Genomic DNA, 15,090 nt, shown 5'->3' with positions numbered 1-15,090 from the left:
ACACACACACACACATACACACACAGCACCCTCCTCCATCCATCCATCCATCACTGCTGATGCCGCCTGATCATCCTATAATCTCTTAGCACACCCATTCCCCTTCTCTTTTAGCTGGCCTATCTAGGCTGTTTCTTGGTTCTTCTGTCCACTCAGCCATCATCAGTGAGCCTCCCTGATCTCCAAAGACCCAAAGTGCATGATCCTCCCTACGACTCACTTCTGCTGCAATCTTGACTCACTGCCATAGAAGGAGATCACATTTTGAGACTCATTCATAATAAAATACTCAAGCCTTGCCTTCATTCTACTTCAGGAACTATGGACCGAATTTGTGTTGGATGTTCACGATCCACTATGTGTCTTTACATTGTCTAGTTTTGTATGTTCATGAAATAAGAAAATACATTTCACTGCAAACCTACAGAATTAGAATACTAGCTTTTACAGTTCGTCACTGATTGTATGACTTTCTCATGATAATACATTGAGTTGAAACTTTATCACTTTGTCATGTTGGCTAACAACAGTATTGTTGGTTATAGTCAAAATGTGAGCAATATATCTTAAATACATCTTAATTGTGTAGATTTTTACACCCAAGAGTAAGGAACATAAGAAACTTAACATTTGAGTGGTTATACATGTTACATACACCTTGTCAATTGAGCAACACAAATTCATTTTATACCTAACAGATCCAGACAAATATTCCCACCTGATAAATTAAACAGTGTGTACTTAATCCCTAACCTGGAATTTCTGTTTGGCATTAATAACTCAGGTTATAAGATCCAAGGTGCAGGATAGTAACTGAGTTGGTTTAACATGCTCAGCACCTAAATAAGGTATTAATATTATAGATGTCCAGGCTAATTAGTTTTAATTAAGTGGTTAGGGCACATTGAACGTAAGTTATCAGAGGAACAGGTTCCATCCTTTTTCATGCAAAGTGATAAATGCAACATCAGTGGCAAGTCAAGCACATTACAAAATGCAGGGAAAGCCTCTGAGGTTTTGTATGCTTCCATGTAGTCGAAAAAGGTCAGTCTGACAAAAAGTATCATTCTACACAATCTGTCTGATAACCAGGACCTGCTGCACAGCACAAGCAGGCAGTAACACTCTCACACAGCACAGTACAAAGGATAAGAGGCAGAATCCCCTTCTGTCAGCCTGGCTGATGTTGCAATTTAACAGTATAAAAAGCTCATACATAAAGATGTGTTAGGTCTGTATTATAACGGATATTCCTTGAGTAAACCTACTTGAATAAACCCGCTAAACATCCTGCACAGTATTTTAAACAAGTTTGAGTTATGCATTGCTTAAACCTTAAGACAAGGTTTTCAATTATTAGGCACAACTAACTTTGCAACATTGGGGGAAAACATTACAAAAAATATCCCTTGTGCATACTAAGGAGGACCTGTAAGTTGGTGCAGGGGTATCACTAGGTTTTTCTCCTACATTGTAATTTTGGTCAATTAACTATGTACCAAAGCATGATATCTGGATATAATAAAATGGCACAGCCTGATATAAGAGCAAAGGCATTCTTATACTCTATGTTGGATAAATGTTTCCTGTGTGTTAGATGTAAGAAAAATTATAAATCTGATTTTGGATAAACACAGATTTTATCTTCCCCCATGATGCCTTACTCAGGGATTGTGATTTAAAACAGTGAAGCTCTTATGAGTTTATATTCCAAAAATAATTTTTAAATATACACATTTAGAATTTACTGAAGTACTTAAGCTTTGTGCTTAGCCTCATTTTTACTTGTTATTTTTTCTTCCCATTTAAGATGGTTGAATTTCTATTGTGTTCATTTATTTACTGACAATCCTGCAACTGCATCTGAAAGCATAAAAGATGCATTGGCTGGTTAGTCTCAGAAATTGTAAAATAGACTTGAAATTGACGACCAGAGCTTACAGAAAGGAGCACCATCACTTAAGAGGTGCAATAAAGAAAAATGAACCTTCTGTTCTGGAATTTCAAGAAAGGCAAATGTTAATACATCATTTAGCCAATGCAAATAAATGCATCTCCCTATGCTTCATCAGTCATTACCGGTCAGGCTCTAATGGAGATTTCTGTAGCAGAAATTGAAGCACTGTGTAAGGGAGTTGTTGGCTGTATGCTTTAAGCATCTTTAGATTATGATAAACAAGATAGTGCTTATATATTGGATGAAGAGATTGAGATGATGAAGGGCTTGTTAAAGCCAGGCAATGTTAAATGTTCCAAGAACTGCATCAGTAGCATCAATCATGTTCGAGAATTATCGCTGTTAATGAAAGAGCAGCAATAGTGATGATTGATGGACTGTAAGATTTGTACTAATGTTGACCAAAGTTGCGGAACTGAGCGTCTCAAAACCACTATATTGCAATTTCTTTCACACAAAGAGAAAGCAAATGAAATAACTTGATGGATTCTGTAAAATTCATTTAAGTTTTCAAAATAATTTTAAGTTACCTAAGTGGTAAACTGCTGCGATTATTTCTGGGCAGAGCATTTAGAAGACAATTTGGCGACGCTTCCTACACATGTTATTGTTGAAATCTGCTGATACCTTTCATGTACGTATATCCATGAAAACTACAAACACTGAGCAGTAACAGCAATACTTTAAAGACTGCATTTTCATCTGAACATTCATAGAGGATATATTTTTCGATTTGGGTTTGGCTGGTGGTGAGATGTGGGAGAACGAGTTAAACCCTGTAGTTTTATATCCTAAATACTATTACTATAAATAAGGTAGGATAGTAGTCATTAGCAAATATTTTCTCAATTTCAGTGCTTTGGTGAAATCAATCTGAAAGTTTCATTTTCTAGACATCATATAAAATTTCAAGAGTTTCTATCAATTCTGTGGATATTTGTACTGTCCATTTTGCATTATGGAACATATGAGCAAAACATCAGGACCTTATCTCCAATCTATATTGGGTTTGTTGATATTAGCTAGAATAGTAGTTGCCAAACTAATAAAACTTTTTCTGTTTATTTCTTACTTTAAATGGGGCTAAGATTTGCTAACAGCTATGCTCTTTGACAATTTTCTCGAACCCTTCTAGAAACTGTAGGGTTTCATCATAACAGATTTTGCTAACCTGACAATATGGTAATAGCTAAACATTAAACGTCACTTCCAAAATTCATTTCTATTAAATCACGTAAGTGCACAAATAAGTGAAAATTAGCTTAAATGATCGTGAATACAGCTTCTGAAATTCATTTCCATTCAAATCAATATGGAATAGTTCAGAGTGAAGTCCTATTGCCACATGTTGAATGTGGACATGATCTGCTCTTGCTGCAATACTTTCAATTGATTATAGGTTCCACAGAGGATGCAACAGATGAAAGATGGCTGCTTATGTAAGGATTCAGACTTTGTTGGAATTTGTGAAATCACACACAAGCGAGACATTAGTGTCTTCAGGGGGTAAATGAATGAGAATGTGCAAATGAAAGAATGAGATAATGTGTAGGAGGTGCCTGTAGAAACGCGTGGGGAAAACACAAACTATTGCCGCAAGGGAGACTGCAGACGCTGGAAACCTGGAGCAATACACAAAATGTAGGAGGAACTCAGTGGGCCAGGCAGCATAAATAATGTGAAATAGACAGTCGATGTTTCAGGTCAAGACCTTTTATTTATCCTGTTTTGCCCTGATGAATTTTTTTTTTAAATTTCCTGATCTAAAAGGACGATCATCCATTTCTCTCCAATGATGCTGCCTCGCCCACTGAGTTCCTCTAGAATTTTGTGTGTTGCACCAATAAACTAGTGCCTCCAGATTTGATAACTTTACAAATGGTATGATTTAAGATACCGGGTTGCTCAAGAGTCAATAGCAGTTGATTCTGCGGTTGGAAATGAACTTCTAAGAGGTTATTAATATGAAACATATCTCCCTCTGTGATTACTGCTCAGCCTGTTGGGTATTTCTATCTTTGTGTTTTTCTCTGTTCTTTGTTATTATTGCTACTGTTGCACATGTTGGCTCCTTACCAGTCAGATCTTAAAGATGTCATCACTAAGTTTTAAAATAAAAGGACTCAAATGAGAAAGATAAAAGGGGTGAAGTTCATCATATTTTTCATTACTGATTTTTAAGATTCCTTCCTTTTTGATAGATATCTTTTCAGAGAAGTGGAATTGGTCTGAGAACTAACTGTCACACATTATTCAAAGATGGGATTGGAATAATTTATGGCATCGTAAATTTCAGATGATCACAAAAGTGAAATTAGAGAAAGTCCAACGTTACAGGCATTCCATAATTCACAACACATCTCCTATAAATAGGAAGGTATTGATCTGGTTAGATTTAAAACTCAGTGTAGAAATGTCAGGGCATTCCTGAATGGGTTAAAGAGAGAAAGGATGAATGAGATTGATTACAGGCTAAGAATTTAATCAGAGAGTTCAGAAGTTATCGTAAAATGCAAAACTAAATCTCCACGTTAGATCACCATGTTGGAAGTCACCTTTTGGTATCTGCAATTTAGCTTTCTTTCTGTAGCACTCTGTTCCAGCTTCACCTAAAATACACTGATTTAAGATTCTGTGGGCACATCATGCTTCCATCAACCCAGACTTCAATCAAGTATTCAGGTAGTCTTTTTGTATGGGGCCGGCAAATTACTCACAACCATGACAGTATACTCTCAACTGAAACTTGACAGGCTAACAATCAGGAATGACAGTCTTAACAATCAAAAACTGCTGATGCTGTTACTCTAAGATACTTTAGAAAATGCCAGAAACACTCAGCTGGACAGGTGTCACTAGTGAATCAAGACAAATAAAGAGCTAAGTTTCTTATGAAGGTTCTTCGCCCTAAAACTGTTTCTCTTTCCACATTTTCTGCTTGCCCTTCTGAGAGGCTACAGGATTTTCTGTATTTATAATGAGAATTGGAATCTGACTTTCACTGACCATGCACAACCACTACCCACCCATCAACACCCTCACCTTCCCCTCCCCCATAACAAGTATTGATTACAGTGAGTTCTGAGTCAACTTGGCGGGGTGCATTTCTAAACGTAACAGCATAAAGAAAACTATTGGATGATCAGCTCATTACGGATTTTGATCAGGTTTTACTCAACAGAAGATATAATGAAAAGGGTTGCTGCTTTTAGACACCCAAAATCCAGGCTATCTCTTAACATTATGCTAATATCTTTATAGATGTTGGACATCAACATGTGTCAAGTCTGGCATACAATGCGTTTTTGAACTGAGAAACCAGCAAACTCATGATCTCTGGAGTTTAATCTGGGAATATAGAATTTCATAAAATTTCATAGAATAGTACAGCACAGTAGAGGTCCTTCGGCCCACAATGTTGTGCCGCCCCTCAAACCCTGCTTCCCATATAACCCCCTACCTTAAATTCCTCCATATACCTGTCTAGTAGTCTCTTAAACTTCACTAGTGTATCTGCTTCCACCACTGACTCAGGCAGTGCATTCCACGCACAAACCACTCTCTGAGTGAAAAACCTTCCTCTAATATCCCCCTTGAACTTCCCTCCCCTTACCTTAAAGCCATGTCCTCTTGTATTGAGCAGTGGTGCCCTGGGGAAGAGGCACTGGCTGTCCATTCTGTCTATTCCTCTTAATATCTTGCATACCTCTATCATGTCTCCTCTCATCCTCCTTCTCTCCAAAGAGTAAAGCCCTAGCTCCCTTATGCTGCAGACACATGCTGCAGCCAATGACTACGGTATTTTCTATCCAGGAGACATTGCGATGTTCTGTAGTCACACAATTGTTTATGTGGGCCAGTTGCTGGAATTCACATTTCACAGTAGATATGAATTTGTATTTCTATCTCAGCTTGAATTTGTACTGCGGTTTCTAATCTTGGCTCCTGTTACGGGGCCATTGCTGATTAAGTTCATAGGAAGTACCCCAATAGAAATGCCTAACTCTTGCGATTATAAACAGCACGAGTTGTTCATTGATCACAAAAAAAATACAATTCAAAAAACTGGAGCATTCCTGGGCTTCAAGAAATTGAGAAAATCTATCATACATCTAATCATGAAACCCCAGTTATCTGTTTGCATTGTTTCTCCTTGACCAAAATTGCAATGTCAACTGAGATTACTGTAAAGTTAATTAATACCATTAAGCTTATACATGTAAAGATATCACTGAAGCTTTATAGCAAAAAAAAAATCCTTCAGTTTTTCCTAGTAATGGTACAAATACTATTGCAGAAAATTGGAAATTCCTCATCCAACCATTCCATGTTACTAATTACAGTCTCCAACATCTGGCATTCTTTGTCAGTTCAACCTATCAGCATTATTCCCTCTCTTCACATTAGCTTGTTATCTTTTTATTTAAATGCAGAAATGTTATTCACCTCTGTCTTTTGCTATGGTAACAAGCTTTCACAATTCTGAGGGTACAGATATTTCTTCTGAATACCCCATTTGATTCCCTGGTAGCACCTTGATATTAATGGCCTAAGCTTGATATTGATCACCTTCCTCCAAAAGTGTAAACATTATTTATGTACTCGATCCCTCAAAAATCCTTCGCAATTTTTAAAGGGTCAATTAATTCAACATCAACTTGGTGAGACGCTCTTTGGTGTGCTGGCACATTGAGATGTCGTGGAGGAAGGCTGCTGACTGGCATGCTCTGGGCTGCAGAACGACATGCTGAGGGACACACTGAAGCTTGAAGCAGAAGCTTCAGAAGTTTCAGATGGAAAAGGACCACAGAGTAGGGTTCTCCTACTGGAGGGGATGGTGTCAAAATAGAAAAGGAAGCCTTCAATTATTACTGTTGTCGTATACCATCCTACAGTGTTGCATGAGTGGCAGCAGTGCTATTGGTGTGTATGAATGTAATACAACAGTACAGAAAGCATGGACTATGAATGAAAACACACTGAATGATTTATTCTTGTAAACCTTTTTTAATATGAATAAAGTTTATTTTGTTTAAAATAATTAATTCACCACTTAACTTTTTCTTTTCAATTCAGCCCAAGTATGCATATTATTCATAAATACTGCACATGACAGACTGCTCAATCTTGGCCAGAGGAAAAAAAGATTAGTCCTGGAATAGATATTATCTTATGGTATTTTGGAGGAGGTATACTTTTAATTATTAACTTTAAACCATCGTCACTTGTCTTTGACAGCAGTTACAGCTTTGAAGCATCTAAACCTTGTTTTCAAATTGCAAAGTGCAATCTGACACAAATCAAAAATCTACAAATGCTGAAAATGTAAAAAATAAATAGAAAAATGCTGGAAATACTTATTTTCCCTCCTTCCCGGTTTTGACAAAGGAACTTTGACATGAAACATTAACTTCATTTCCGCTCCCACAGATGTGGCCTGACCTGCTGAATATTTCCAGCAGTTTCTGTTTGTAGTAAAGTTTAATCAGACAAACATTTATATTTATTCTTCTACTCAACTATCAGCTAAGAAAAATTGAAGCCGATAAACACCACTCATTGGCTTTGTAAAAATAATTACAGCTGTTTAGAGGCTACCTGTAACCATGCAGAAAGAACTTTATGGAAATATTTTACTACTCAATGAGGTAATGGCAGTATCCGTAAATGGGCCATGTCCTTTATTATCTGGTATTTCTAAATTAAAAATCAGTCCTTTGCTAACATTTATTGCCTGGGGAGTAATAGTTAATTTGTTCACAGAGACTTAACTGCTGTATTAAATATAAAGGTTTCAAAGGTACATTTAATGTCAGGAAAATGTGTACAATATGCAACCTGAAATTCTTTTTCTTCGCAACCATTCACAAAAACAAAGGACTGTCCCAAAGAATGAACGACAGTTAAATGTTAGAACCCCAAAGTCCCCCAGCTCCCCCCTCCCACGCGTAAGCAGCAGCAAGGCAATGATCCCCCTCCCCACCAGCAAAAGAAACATCAGCACCCTCCACCGAGCGCTCAAGCGTGCAGCAAAACATCAATAAGACACAGACTTGCAGTACCCCAAGAACTACTCATTCACCCAGTAACTCGACATACCACAGGCTCTCTCACTTCCTAATAAGGGAAAAAGAGGGGTATCCATTTCACAGCGAGATGGGAGACAAAGCAAACAACTCGCTGATTACGATGTTAAAAATCTGTTGCATTGAATTTTCTGAGCTCTGTGCCCAAAGAACTCAGGTCTCTGGGCACACAGCCAGAGATCTTTCGTCTCCCACAACACACTGATTTCCTGTAGAGGCACCGACCTCGAGTCCATCCACCTCCAGAGCCATGACATTCCGAAAATCTGAAGGTGAGCTAATCTTCCTTGGTATCTCAAATAACAGCCAGTTGTAAGACCCCGAAGGCGAATATCCAAATGTATACTTCCTTTTTTAACTGGATAATGACCAAGTTTAAGAACATGCACATACTGCAGGATTTTCTGGAATTGATCTTAATTATATATTTATACCAAACTCAATCCTGTATTAGCTTGGGATCTAGATGGATATGGGGGAATTAATGACAATATTGCAGTTCCTAAATGGTTTCAGTGGTCACTGTAAGGATTTTTTTCTTAGTTAAGAAGTTTCATTTACCTGGGAAATCTTTCATATTAAATGTAAAAAATAGCAGCTACTAATAATGTTCATTTCATGAACATAAGTATGGGACTAGGAATCATGCAAACAATTGATTGGCACCTTCAGATATTGGAGTACACATTTCCTTTCATATCATAGACCTGAAGTTTTGGATTAAGTCTCTTAAGGTATTTTGTCAACTATCTACCAAATATTTCTCATAGTATTTTAAGAATACAATCTAAAATAAACTCAAGAAAAAAACAATATAACTTGTGTGGGACGATTCAACAGACGGTGAAGGCTATGTTCAACACAACATTGTCAAAACCAAGTTATCTTAATTATTCCAGTCTGGATGAGTCACTGGGACATATTCCAAAACTAAGAAATGTTTCAAATCATATAAAAGAAGATAAATTGTTTACACAGGTTTGCTTCTGTCTTTCCAAAAACATACAATGTAATATCTCTCATTATCTATGTGTATCTGACAGTTGTCTCTCACTTCAATTTACTTCCCTCAGTGCTATCACCCCAAATATTCCATTTTCCCCCCAATGCTGAAACACAGACCACTCACACAGAAAGAAAATGAAGATGAACTTGTGTGTTCTTTCTCACTTTTCCTCTGCTGAGAATTAATGATGTACTTTCTAGGATCAGGATTTTGGTGGTAAATGCCATGAAGTCCTGGGCTTATGCAAATCCATAGTCTAAAGTGCAGGATGTGGATTTATCTCGCAACGTTTGGCTTTGCTATCTTCTGCTTCTGGACTCCCTGTGGAGTCTATCAGCAGAACTTCATCCTGTTAAGATCCTGCACCAGTTACCACAAGGAACAAAGTCTTGGAAACATGTAAAGTCACTGAAGACAGGTAAGAAAGAAAGTTACTAATTAAAAAGTTTTATGACTTATTTTTTATTGCAAAGTTATTTTTAGCTGCATTTACAGTATTTATTCACTTTGAACTTGAAATTTCAACACTGACTGTGCCCAATCCTATTATTTTCTAAATGCCTTGTTACCAATACCTTCATACCTGATTCCTGAACTTTCTTGACTATTGATATTGAGCTCCTTTCCCCTCTTTCCTGATTGACTAAGTTACATTTATTACTTTCCAATCGGTGGAAACATTCTGGAATCTATTTGGAAGTTCAATAAATCACCTGTCTCAGTCTAAGTTCTAGGAAATAGATTATCTAGAGACCTTCCTCCCTTACAGTCCAATTATTTTTACAACTAATTTCCTTGTGCTGCTCATTCCCTCCAAACTCGAAATTCTACACAATTTCCAAAACGTCTTTGCATTTTGAACTCTGCATGGTTTCCTTGGTGGAGATTTTGCCTGACAATATGTTGAAATTGTTGAGGAAGTAATACGCCGATAGATCAGGGAGAGTCAATATATGTTGTACATTTGGATTCTCAGAAGGCGTTTGATAAGGTGCCATACACGAGGCTGCTAAACAAGATAGGATCTCATGGTATTACAGGAAAGGTACTAGCATGACCGGCAGACAGTAAAATCTGTAATCATTTTAATTCTTAAGTTTGTGTTACATTTTAAACTATTTCTGAATGTCAGAGATATTAAGAAATGTCTGTATCTCAACACAGACAGATGCTCACTCAGAATTCAACACTGATATGCTGGACAGCCAAAGCCAGAAATTTAGGCCTAGTGCATGCAGACCAGGTATGTATGGAACTGCAGCTGCCAGCAAAATTTAATCAACTAATTCTTTCCATAATGGTACATTTCTTTTGATATCAGATATATAAATTAGGGTGTTGGTGTGTGGCCATGTGGTTAAGGCGTTAGTCTAGTGATCTGAAGGTCGCTAGTTAGAGCCTTAGCTAAGGCAGCATGTTGTGTCCTTGAGCAAGGCACTTAACCACACATTGCTCTGCGACAACACCAGTGCCAGGCTGTATTGGCCTTTGCCCTTCCCTTGGATAACATCGGTGGCGTGGAGACAGGACACTTGTAGCATAGGCAACTGCCGGTCTCCCATACAACCCTGACCAGGCCTGTGCCCTGGAAACTTTCCAAGGTGCAAATCCATAGTCTTTCAAGACTAACAGATGCCTATAAATTTAGGAATAAAATATTCAGCAATTCTTGATATGTGTCAAAAATTCGGGATTTCAATGTAGGTGTGAACAAACACAAAAGTCCCATATTCACAGGCAGACATTCATTGACGAACCGCTAATTTAGTTTCAACACTAACTCCTCATGAAATTTCAAATCTGCATCAAAATACTTAAAGTGCAATATTACAAGAAACCTTTTACCCAATTGTTAATCATTGCTTGGAAGAGTTCCTACTGAGTTCATCTTAACTTGGATTTAGTAAATCCATGATGTTCTTATGTGATTAGCTCATGTTGTTAAAATGGTCATTCACTTAACTTTGAATTATGGGCTGCAAAAGTTTGCACACAACAGATATTGGATTATTTGCACACTTGAATATTAAGCAAAATATATTCTTCACTGTATATTCTCTTTTTGGGTTATCATCGTGGAATACTAATTTCGTCTACCAGTATTTAAATGAAATGATTAACCCATCAGCGAGAACAATTATTTTTATTAACATAGCAACAACAGAATTTCACACAAATGTGTTAACCGATTCATTTAAAATTACACTGGGGAATTTAGATTCCCAATTTGCTTAAAAATTCTAAATAAAAAATCATTTCCACATATAATCAAATGGATATGATTTTGCTTACTGAATGTTATTTACTGTATATTGTTCTGCAGTAATGAATGTGCGGCTCTAACCACTACTTTAATTTTTAATCATAAACAAATGCATTGAACATTGCTGTTTCTCTGATTTTTCCCACTGTGGATTGGTGCATGTAGCCACATGGCTAAATTAAATCCTGCAGAGCAACCTTGTGTAATAATTATCGCTGGTCAACTTTAGACATCACTGGAAAAAGAAGCAATCAAACCTCAGTGAGAGTATGAAATCAATTTTTGTTTTAGCTTCAAACAGAGATCAATCTGCTAAAATTCACTGCATGTGGGACTTGAAGAGTAGTTCTGTTTCTGCAGTCTGTAACCATGCAGGCTTCTTGTGATGAATATGTAATTTAGACCCATTCCACAAGATGCATAGTGCTTATATGGATGTTACTGCATTCTACATTCTTAATGCACTGAATGATCACTGTCCACTGGGGAATAGAATACCCGCATGCACCATTTCTACTTCACTTTCAAATACAAGTCCTATCTTCCATGAACTGTGTAGCTCAAAGGAACGCAAGGCTCAATGTGCAGTGACTAGTGGGGTACCACAAGGCTCAGTGCTGGGACCCCAGTTGTTTACAATATATACTAATGATTTAGACGAGGGAATTAAATGCAGCATCTCCAAGTCTGCGGATGACATGAAGCTGGGCGGCAGTGTTAGCTGTGAGGAGGATGCTAAGAGGATGCAGGGTGACTTGGATAGGTTAGGTGAGTGGGCAAATTCATGGCAGATGCAATTTAATGTGGATAAATGTGAGGTTATCCACTTTGGTTGCAAGAACAGGGAAACAGATTATTATCTGAATGGTGGCTGATAAGGAAAAGGGGAGATGCAATGAGACCTGGGTGTTATTGTACACCAGTCATTGAAGGTGGGCATGCAGGTACAGCAGGCGGTGAAAAAGGCAAATGGTATGTTGGCATTCATAGCAAAAGGATTTGAGTACAGGAGCAGGGAGGTTCTACTGCAGTGGTACAAGGCCTTGGTGAGACCACACCTAGAATATTGTGTGCAGTTTTGGTCCCCTAATCTGAGGAAAGACATTCTTGCCATAGAGGGAGTACAGAGAAGGTTCACGAGATTGATTCCTGGGATGGCAGGACTTTCGTATGAAGAAAGACTGGATCGACTAAGCTTATAGTCACTGGAATTTAGAAGATTGAGGGGTGATCTTATTGAAAAGTATAAAATTCTAAAGGGATTGGGCAGGCTAGATGCAGGAAAATTGTTTCTGATGTTGGGGAAGTCCAGAATGAGGGGTCACAGTTTAAGGATAAAGGGGAAGCCTTTTAGGACTGAGATGAGGAAAAACTTCTTCACACAGAGAGTGGTGAATCTGTGGAATTCTCTGCCACAGGAAACAGTTGAGGCCGGTTCATTGGCTATATTTAAGAGGAAGTTAGATATGGCCTTTGTGGCTAAAGGGATCAGGGGGTTATGGAGAGAAAGCAGGTACAAGGGTACTGAGTTGGATGATCAGCCATGATCATACTGAATGGCTGTGCAGGCTCGAAGGGCCGAATGGCCTACTCCTGCACCTATTTTCTATGTTTCTATGTTTCTAATTTGTGTTCAGACCTACTCCACACCACAACTTTTATTTTCAGTTTTAAGGACCATTTTAAAGGAAGCGCAATAAAGGACAAAATAGAATTTAGCCTCCATGTAGCAAAGATTCAGGAAAGATAAATACATGGGAGAGCATGGTGGGGTAACGAGGGAGCGCCAAGTATATAAAGTCATTGAGGAACATTCTTGTTAAATGTTGTGTAGAATTGGCAGCTTGTTCACACAAAGATTAGAAGAAGGTATGTGAATTAAAATTCACATTGTAAGTGTGCATGATTTTGCTGGGAAATGATAACAGTTCTGCAAGGAGTTGTTGGCAATTCTGAGTATAAATTTCAGCAAACTTGGGATTTTTAAAGTAAGTGTGCACAAACACAGAAGTCCCAAAGTCACAGGCAGCCATTCTCTGACGGTCTCCTAATATGAGGAGCTCCAAATCTGCATCAGTTCTACAGCATCTCCACGAAAGAATCAACATCAAATTAGACCTGTCACTGGGAGTTTACCTCCATGGATTACAGTGAATATGCATTAAGCAATTAAGGCAAGTGCATTTTTAGATTTGTTTTTATTGTTTTAAGTCTATTGAAATGTTTTGTGTATATTAAATGTTTTCTACTATTTAAAATGGTTATTTGATTAATTGGAGAGCCTCTCAATCTTGGAATCATTTAAAAACATTTACAAAATGATGAGTTTTGGTGCCCTACTGATGAACAGGGTCAACATTAATAGGCAGGATGGGTTTGGTCGCGTTGTCCTTCCTTTCATAGGTAGTGGTGCAATGAAAGCACAGATGAGAATGCAGGTAGATTGGAAAAATAACGTTGGTGCTGGATCCCAAGAGAAGAGAATTTGTAGGATCCCTACAAAAATGGCTTTTTAGAACAACTTGCAGTCAAGTCAACTAGAGAAAAGTCATTTCTGGATGGGGTTTTGCATAATGAACTACATTTGAACAGCAAGCCTAAGGTAAGGGGGGCAGTGATCATAATATAATAGATTTCACTCTGCAGTTTGAGAGAGAGAAGGCAAAATTGGATTTATTGGTACTACAAGTAATGGTAACTATAGAGGCATGAGAGGGGAGATTACCAAAGTTGATTAGGTAGCAGTATTAACAGGAATGATGATGGAGCTGTGATGGCTGGAGCTTCTGGGAATGTTTTGGAAGACGCAGGATCAGTTCATCCCAAAGAAGAAGAGCATTCTAAAGGGAGGATGAGGAAACGGTGGCTGAGAAGGGAAGTCAAAGACAGCATAAAGGCAAAAAAGAGTACATATCATTTAGAAAAGTTAGTGTGAAGTTAAAACATTGGGAAGCTTTTAAAAACCAGCTAAAGATAACTTACAAAGCAATGAGAGAAAAGATGAAATATGAAGTTAAAGTAGCCAATAATATATAAGACACCAAAATGAGGCAGCCACTGTTTCTTTTAATATTAGAGTTACTTGTTTCTGATTCAGTTGTAATTTATATGTTGTTTTAAATAACTGAGAAGTTATGTTAAATGTAGTTATTGTGTTTTTAGTAATTGAATTGCCAGTATGCTGTTTTGTGCTGAATGGAGAGTGCTGCAATCCCAGTGTCCTCTGATTAAAGTTTTTCCTGATATATAAAGATGTAAGGGGATCATCCGACCACTGGAAAATGATGCTAGAGAGATATTAATGGGGAGGAAAGAAATGGCGGATGAACTGTATAAGTATTTTGTATTAATCTTCACTGGGGAAGACACCTGCAGCATGCCAGAAATTTGAGAGTATAGGGAGGCAGAAGAAGTGAATATATTCATTATGACTACAGAGAATATGCTTGGGGAGCTGATAGGTCTGAAAGTAGTTAAGTGATCTGGACCAGATGAACTAGTCACCAAGGTTCTGAAAGTGATAGCTGAAGAGATTGTGGAGGAATTAGTAGCGACCTTTCAAGAACCATTAGATGTTTTGGATGACTGGAAAATCACAAATGTCACTCCACTCTTTAAGAGGTGAGGAAGTCAAAAGACAGAATATTATAAGCCAGTTAGCCTGCCTTCAGTGTTTGGCAAGATAGAAGAGTTCATTATGAAGGATGAGGGTTTGAGAAACTTGGCGGAACCTTATAAAATGGGGTGCAATCAGCATGATTTTCTTAAGAAGAAATCA

The 15,090-nt window shown here is 37.7% G+C and overlaps 1 protein-coding gene across 23 annotated transcripts in view; it reads right to left on the bottom strand.

Annotated features, from left to right (window-relative positions):
• The window catches only part of sox6 (SRY-box transcription factor 6), a 602,254-nt gene that overhangs the window by 38,057 nt on the left and 549,107 nt on the right, over positions 1–15,090 (bottom strand). The gene's annotated exons all lie outside the window — the stretch shown is intronic.

The sequence above is a fragment of the Hypanus sabinus genome, chromosome 7 (genome assembly GCF_030144855.1).
Source record: "Hypanus sabinus isolate sHypSab1 chromosome 7, sHypSab1.hap1, whole genome shotgun sequence".
Taxonomy (NCBI): Eukaryota; Metazoa; Chordata; class Chondrichthyes; order Myliobatiformes; family Dasyatidae; genus Hypanus; species Hypanus sabinus.
Note: the sequence above shows the minus strand (reverse complement) of the source record. Positions and strands in the feature narration are given on the sequence as shown.